Below are 8,782 nucleotides of genomic sequence, written 5' to 3' on the forward strand. Positions count from 1 at the left end.
CAATAATCCCCATCTAAAATATTGAAAAACAAAACATTTGAATCTTTATATTTTTTAAGATACCCCTTTTGTGCCATTACGAAATGATAAACTTCTCTTAATGATCTCATCTGGCCACCGCCCGAGTTGCAAATCATTTTTGTACATAAACCATGCCAGAAAAAAGTTTTGTTTCAAATGTTTTCAGTTCATGCCGTGAAAATGAGGAAGTTTTTTTGACACGGCCGTGCTGTGTGAATGAGGAAGTGGTTTTGGACTGTCATGCTGTGAAAAAATAGGAACTATTCTGTGAGACAAGGTCTCGTGTTTATATTTTATCTCAGAACACGAACTGAAAACATTTGAATCAAAACTTTTATGGCGTGGTTTATGTCCAAAAACGATTTGCAACTCGGGCGGTGGCCAGATGAGATCATTAAGAGAAGCTTGTCATTTCCTGTGCCCACACCCAATGATTAAGCAATTTCCTCATCGTTGCTTTATAAGCGGTTCGCCAGACAAAGTTTCTGCCAGACGGGATTTTCATTTTTACAACTGAGGCATGGACGATATTTCTTCCGATGAAGCCAACAGCCCACTACAGAGTTGGTAAGTTTGTGTATGCTTTTCTCTTTGAACGATGAAGCAAATGATTATTAATTAAATCATGATAATTCTGATATATATATATTTTTTCCCTGACAGGGCATTGGAAGAAATTGAGTTCACATATCACGACGTGGTTCATGAAATTAATACTCTTATTGAAGAGATCAATGATTTTAGAAGAGAATTGAAAGACATTTTCAATGAGTGGCATGAAGTCTTATCACGTCCTCTCATCTCGAAGGAATTAAACCAATGGTGAGACACGTGTGTGTGCCTCTCTCTCTGTCTGTCTTTCTACCTACCTCTCTCTGCTCTTATTGAAGAGGCCAATGATTTATAATGACTGGTCTCTGATCTCGAATGAATTAAACCAATGGTGAGGTACGTGTGTGTGTGTCTATGTGTGTGTGTATGTGTGTGTGTGTGCGTGTGTGTGTGTGTGTGTGTTGCTTTCCCTGTCTGTCTCTTCATCTATACCCTTGACTTATTTTTTTTTTTTCAGCACTATCGCACAACATCAGCTGTTGAAGCAATCTTGTACAACACATGATTTTCTGGAGGTAAATATTTCTGAATTATTATTAATATCACTCGTACAACACATGATTTTCTGGAGGTAAATATTTCTGAATTATTATTAATATCACTCTCTCTTTAGAATGTCGCCTTATGTTGGTTGCATCATTAGTTTGGACGTGGTTTTGTCAGTACACTGGAATTCATTTTATTGACCTTGAAAGGATGACAGGCTCCTGGTGTGTTAATTCAGTGGTCAACGAGGCTTATTCATATTACCATGTAATTATCTTTATAGAACCTAATTATTATCCACTTTTTGTTTCAAAACAGAATATGGTGTCTGAGTTTCGAAATCACAAGGCATCTGAAGAAGATTGCTGGGAAAGATTGTACATTCTCGCAAATGAATATTTAATATTTTCAATATTAATAAATTATATTTGTTTTGTTTACAATTACTTGATTCTGAATTACAAGAAAAGAATAAAAGAGATGTAAAGGGGGGGGGTTGGGGGGGGAGGGGGGTAGGTGCGCTCCCCAATGACCCATCACCCCCTCATCCCATCCCTCCCCTCCCCATGTGTGTGTGTGGGGAAGGGTGGGGGGTGGGATGAGGGAGGTGGTGGGTCAAAGGTGGGGGCGCACAGGGGGATGAGGGGGTGGGGCTTGTGTGGGCGGGGCTTGTGTGGGCGGGGCTTCGGTGGGGACTTGTGTGGGTGGGGTGTGTGTGGGAGGGGCTTGTGTGGGCGGGGTGTGTGTGTGGGTGGGGCTTGTGTGGGTGGGGCTTGTGTGGGCGAGGGTTTATGTGGGTGGAGCTTGTGTGGGAGGGGTTTATGTGTGTAGAGTTTTTGTGTGGAGCTTGTGTAGGCAGGGCTTATGTGGGAGGGGTTTATGTGGGCAGGGTTTATATGGGCAGGGGTTTATGTGGGTGGAGCTTGTGTGGGAGGGGTGAATGTGGATGAGGCTTCTGTGGATGAGGTTTGTGTGGATAAATGGATGGGTGGAGAGATGGGGGGATGGGTGGATGAGTGGAGCTTGTGTGGATGGGTGGATAATTTTTTAATTAAATAAACATGTTGTGTGTGTGGGGAACTAATTAACTAATCACTAATTATGTGAATATGATGAATATGGGTGGAGCTTGTGTGGGGTTTGTGTGTGTGGAGCTTGTGTGGAGTTTTTGTGTGGAGGTTGTGTGGAGCTTGTGTGGGGTTGGTGAGGGGTGTGTGTGGGCGGGGCTTGGTTGGGAGGGGCGTGTGTGGGCGGAGTCAAAAAGGGGCGGAGTCAAAAATTTCAATTTATTGGAGCTTGTGGGGGTGTGTGGTGGGGTTTGTGTGGGGTTTGTGTGGGCGGGGCTTGTGTGGGCGGGGGCTTGTGTGGGTGGAGCCAAAAAGGGGCGGAGTCAAAAATTTCAATTTATCTTTGTCTTTTGTAATTCCTGTGAATAAAATGAACCTAAAATCTCTTCCCTTCCAAATCATATATCTTATAAGTCCAAGGAACCGTATCTATTACATCAACAATTTTAAAAAGCTCGTTGGTCCATCTTTTCGTATAACCTTTTTCAAAATGAGATTTCCACCTATATATTCTTACGATATCACCAACTTTGAACTTAGGTTTTCTGACATTAATCTCTTTTTCATATTTTAATTTTGTAAATGTTTCTGATGGCTTCATATTTGTTGACGTGTGAATCGTGTCATTGTACTTATCCACAATATCTTGAATAAAAGATGACCATTGTTGTGAACCGAGTTGTGTGAATTTTTTATATAGTCTCTCTTTTAAGGTACGATTAAAACGTTCAACAACAACTGCCTTCCCTTCATTAAAGGTACTGTATAATGTAATACTGTTATTTTTTAGAAAATTCATAAATGTCTTGTTATAAAACTCCCTACCCTCATCAGTCCACAATTTTTTAGGTTTTCTCTTACTTTTATTAAATATCTGTTGGAAGGCTAACATAAGAGTATTACCTGTTTTGTTTTTTAATGGTACAACCCACGCATATCTACTCCTCAAATCAATAACGGTTAAAGCATACTTGTACCCCTTATCATTATTGAGTTCAATCAAATCAGCAGACCAGATATAATCTACTTCCTTGGAATAAACTTTCCTTCTCTGAAACTTTGTGAATATTGGTTTATGTAATTCATCAGCTAATTGCTCTTCAGTCTTAATGGCATCATTAGAGCCTATAAGTTTTTTGAATTTCCAAGTCCAAGTTTCAATTTAGCACTAATCATCTTCTTCACGATGAACTTATCAACTTTTTCTCTCAAGGTTGGATTTTGTATCAGAGACAAATTATACAACATTTCTCTATCGGCTTCATGCTTTTCTTGCAACGTTGTGGTATTCCCATAATCAATATCGTGTCTCATGCACACTTCATCAACTCTATTGATAGGCTTACTCCAGGATTTAGGATTGTCTGCCTCATCTAATCTTTTATCCAAGTTTGTGCCTGGGCCACAGAAAGAATACCCTGGAAGATGTAATTCCCCTGGTATTCCAGTAGTTGTAAATTTACTTCCTGATAAAAACTTTTGGATATCTCCTCCTAGTTTGTGTTGGGAGATAAATTGATTTTTTTTTGAACCACACACCGAACATATACCTTTTTGTATAACCCTGTTATTTTTACTTTTAATATATGAAATATTTTTAGTATTAGTTTTCTTTTTACATTTGAGACAATAACTCATTTATTTATGAGAAAAATTCCTGCAGAGTGCAAAAACCTTTTTAGTTTCCAACATGCACATTTGAATCTTAATTTTTAAAACATAAAGAATCCTTAGAAATGCCTTCACTCTCTCCTCCATTTATTTAAGAAAAAAAAATGAAAAACTTGAATTAAAATCCATATCTTGTCGATGCTAATAGTCTTGTCGAAAGTATTGCAAATAGACTTGTCAATTCTTTCTTTTCCTCCTCGGTGGGTTGAGTTATTTTCTGTAATACCCTTAATCTTTTTTAATCTCACTGGTTTCCATATTTTGATATTTATTTTGTCTCGCTCTTTCCTCCCTCTCCTCCTTCTCTCTCTTCTCTTTTTCCTCCTTCTCTTTCTTCTCCCTCTCCTCCCTCTCCTTCTCTTTCTTCTCCCTCTCCTCCCTCTCTCTCTTCTCTCTCTCCTCCCTCTCTCTCTTCTCTCTTTCCTCCCTCTCTCTCTTCTCCCTCTCCTCCTTCTCTCTCTTCTCTTTTTCCTCCTTCTCTTTCTTCTCCCTCTCCTCCTTCTCCTTTTCCTCCTCTTCCCTCTCTTCTTCAACTCCTTCCTCATCCCTTACTATCCTTGAATCGTTTACACCCCATAGAATATTATACATATATTCATCAGGATTTCTTGTTATTCCTGTATCCAAAATAATTTTTTTTACAACAGGAAACCAATAAAATTTCTTTTGAATTTCTAAAAGAGCCTTACCTTTTCTTAACTTTATAATTTTTTCATTATTTAACATTCTAATTAAATCTAAAGTTGTCGGTTTATCAACATCAGCATAATGCCAATCTTTTATTGAAAATACCTCATTCTTATGTTGTAGAACATATTTATTAAAATACCGAATACCCTTTTCTTGAAGGTATGCTTGGACACAGAAATGATAATTTTCTTGAAGCCTTCTTGCTGTCATTTATGTATTAGAAATATATGTTAGAACAATATTATGGCACGAAACACCTCCCCATCTTCCCATAGTTAAATCATTTTGTATTTCCTTACTTATTATATATAATCCTGTTTTTTCTGTTTTCATGAGATAAACAAGGGCAAAACCATTATTATATTTACCCTTATTAAATTCTTTTATTTGTTGTTTACTAATCGTGGCTCCACAAAACTCATTCTCGATACCAAGTGGATAATATTCTTCCTTACGAGACTGATTTAATTGTTCCAGGTCTTCGAGGTTAATTTTAAATGACCAATTATACCCTAAATCATTCATATCATACCCCCATTGTTCTATTCTCATACAAACGATACGCCCTTCTTTATAAAAATTTATTTTAATTCGAACTGTGAATTCTGTATGACCTGGAGATAATATCAACACTTCTGTATCTTTAGAATACACAGCCATTTTATTTAAGTATATATATTGTGATAAATCGCTTAATCTCACCAAGTCATTCGCGTCAGTCGGGCTTGGATAATTTTTTAATTTATAAGCATTTTTCATGTTAATATTTTTGTTTATATTATATTTATGTCGTTCAGCCTGTGCCTTTGTGTAATAATTTGATAAATCAATATCCAGTTCTTGAGATACACCAAAGATAGAACCATCTTTACCAACATAAGTCATTTATATTAGATTAAAAATAATATCATAAAATTTTTTATTTTTGTTGAGTTGAAATAACACATATAGACATAATTGACCACAACACTTGGAATTTAATTCTTGGACTTGAAATGTTTGATAAACACCATTCTATAAGAATTTTATGACTTCAACAGGTGGTGGAAGACCAAAACTATCAAAATAATATTTGTCTTGACTATTAAAAATACAAACCCAATGAGAACCGTTCCCATCATTATCTTCTAAGTTCATAATAATATTCTTTGTATGTTTCGACACATTTGTTAATTCATCTCTCATACAAATAACCACATTATGAATTTTTAATTTCTTACAATATTTGACAAGTTGTAAATTTGATGTTGTATTCTTTCCAAATTCTTTCAACCACTCATCAATGCTCATTTATTTATTAGAAAGATATAATCCATTACCTCTTTTCGTTAATTTTACACCTGCTTGTGCTATAGAAGAAAGCATATCTCCAACGAGCAATCTCGCTTTATCAGGCAGACCTTCAAGTTTTTCAGCAAAATCGACAATTACACCACTTCCACTAATTTGTTTCTCCAACTCTTTGTTATGTCTTTCCAATTCTTTTTGAGCCTGGAGTTGAGCCTTCCTTTCGTTGGCAGTTTTCACCGCTGTTGAAATACCACCCGTCAATGCTCCAACCGCACTTAAACCAGCAAATAAAGGAATTAGAAATGGGAGAAATCCTCCACTCGTCTCTCTTATTGAATATTTTTTCAACATTGGTTTTGTCATTTTAATTTTAAGTGAGCCAGTGTCATTCAAGATTTTAACCTGTTCTCTTGTGAGAAAAACATCAATTCTTACTGCTCCTTTTCTCTGAATTGTATTAACGTTAATCGTACAAGGCTTTTGATTTTGAACACAAGATGATAGTTTATGAAGATTGATTTGATTAACATATACCCCAGTTGGTACTTTGCCACTCATTTATTTAACAAAAAATTATGTGAGACTAATCATCACACCATTATCTGTATTAATCTGCAATTCTGTTTCTTCCAAAAGCAAACAATATGTATCAACTTCTTCACTCTCTCCTCTTTCAATGTATAGGGAAGTATCCACTCGATTAGACTTTATAGTTTCCTTTTGAGCGCTCAGGTCAAACGCATAGATTGTATACAAACTTTTAAATGCTGTCATATCCAAAATAGGTTCTTTATTTCCATTACTTTCACACACCTTTTGGTAAGACTTGTATGCTTCAGCAAAATCATTTTTTTCCCAATTAATTTCCAATCTATCTCGTGGGTAAAATGTTCCATCTAGAGAAACGCGAAGTTGTTTCACCTTAGCATTATCACTCAATGCATTATTCTTATCAGTCGCAGTATCACCATCTGGCTTTTTAAAAATGATCCACAGATATCGTGGCTTTCCTTCCAGAACACCCAAATTCCACGTGTAAGTTGTTTGATTGAGTTTAACGTGTTGACATCTTCTTTTGAGGTATGATACACTGAGTGGTTTCTTTGAGTTAAGTCTTCGATTCAACATCTCTTCTGTTTTAAGATTAGGAGTATATTCACTGATATACCAACTCATTTCCTCAATTACAAATTTATTCTGATCACCAAAAGCACTACCAACACCAAAAAGCAATCGATTTTCATTATCATTCCTTTGTAGTTGAAATCTAATTTTAAGGCCATACAGAACTTTATCATGATCACAAAATCCAAATATACCTTTAAGAGGAACTGCCACAGTAAAACTATTTTCTGCTTTTGTATCATCATTATACATTCCTTTCCTTTGAGTATACCCAGGGTCTGTGTTTGTTCCCGTTGACATATCAGGAATAAAACCTTCGGCAGACCCCTTTCCCATTCTATCACTGAATGTATAGAGTGTAAATTTTATCATTTCAGATACAGCAGAGACATAATCAACCGCTTCAACTTCTTGTGTTCCAATATACAAACGCACACTATCAAACATTTTCCAGAAGAAATCATTTACAAGTGTAGCGTTTGTGTTATTCCCAGCCTTAGTGAATTTAAATTTACACAACAAGAAACTTTCGGAGAGATTCAAATAGGTTTGTTGATTATTTATTTCAAAACTTTTTGTACCATTCGTATTCCAGTCTGTTCCAGTTATTGCATTTACCTTGAAGTAATCTTCTTTTTTAGTGGAGTTTGAGATAATAATAGTATCATCCAAATCATAGATACTATCAATTGCTTCCATACTTGTATTTGTTTCGGAAAAAAAGATGTTAAAACTTTTGAAACCCTGATCCAAGTATTTGAATTATTTTCTGTCGTTCTTGGGGGGACAACTGAGTTTTGCCTTTCTTAATTTCTTTTATTGCTTGTAATTTATGAGATTCCTTCTGAGCATCTTTTATACTCTTTACGGCACCTGCTACATTTCCCACAGCAGAAGCAGTTGAACCAATTAGATCTTTATGTTTAAGAATAGTTGAACCAATACCCATGAGAGTATCAATTATCCCATCTCCTCTAAATTGATGTCCAACACCCCTTTGTCTCTTAGGTTTATAGTATCCTCTACCAAGATACATACCTTCACCCTTGTAGTATGGGGAAAGGAACATCCCATCCCCTGTAATTATTTTATATTTTCCCAACTCGTGTTTCCTCAAAATAACCATCGTATTTATTTATTGGAAAACTTCACGTAGGTGAATTCTGATGGATATAACTTCTCCATTAAAAGAAATCACACGATTATCTTGGTCGGTTATCCTAAAATTTACTCTGTGTATGGTTTTTCCTGACACAGGTAGATAAACCAAATTTTTGGGTTCCATATTGAATTTATAACCAATTGGGGTTGAGTATGCGCTGAATGAAAATATTGTATTTGTTTTTTTCCCATCATTATAAGCACCATCAATCAAATCACAGTGAATTAACACCGAATTTATTCCTGAGGATATTTGAATGACATTATCACTGTAAAACGTCCCATTAGTTTCAATCTTTTTGAGGAGAAACCCAATAACTCTCTAAATGAATTATCAATTGTGAAATCAACCTTGTAGTTATTTTTAACTTTAATCGTTGATTTTGAAGTATGTTTTTGAATGTTTATAACAATATTTTTTGGTTCATCACCCTGTTCTTTCATAAGACGAGCAATTTCGGAAGATATTTGAGAAATCTCATATGCTCCGGGTGAGACTGTTATCGTTTTGTATCCACTTCCTGGATTATAACTAAACTTGTCATTTTTCTCGGTTATATTAAATAAGGTATTATAAGTTTCCATGGACAATAAAGATGCCTCATATTCTTTTGTTGTGTCAAGTTGTAGTGGGTATGGGAATGAAGATGTGTGGTCGC

General features: G+C 35.8%; 1 long non-coding RNA gene across 1 annotated transcript; it reads left to right on the top strand.

Annotated features, from left to right (window-relative positions):
• The first annotated feature begins 207 nt into the window (after positions 1-207).
• On the top strand, positions 208-1,610 carry LOC147031071 (uncharacterized). The gene is made up of 3 exons (XR_015056651.1): positions 208-843; positions 1,091-1,148; positions 1,438-1,610. It is a non-coding gene; the product is annotated as an uncharacterized LOC147031071 (long non-coding RNA).
• Positions 1,611-8,782: the final 7,172 nt, after the last annotated feature.

This window comes from Eptatretus burgeri, chromosome 3 (assembly GCF_056783735.1).
Source record: "Eptatretus burgeri isolate ZD-2024b chromosome 3, Ebu_testis_v1, whole genome shotgun sequence".
Taxonomy (NCBI): Eukaryota; Metazoa; Chordata; class Myxini; order Myxiniformes; family Myxinidae; genus Eptatretus; species Eptatretus burgeri.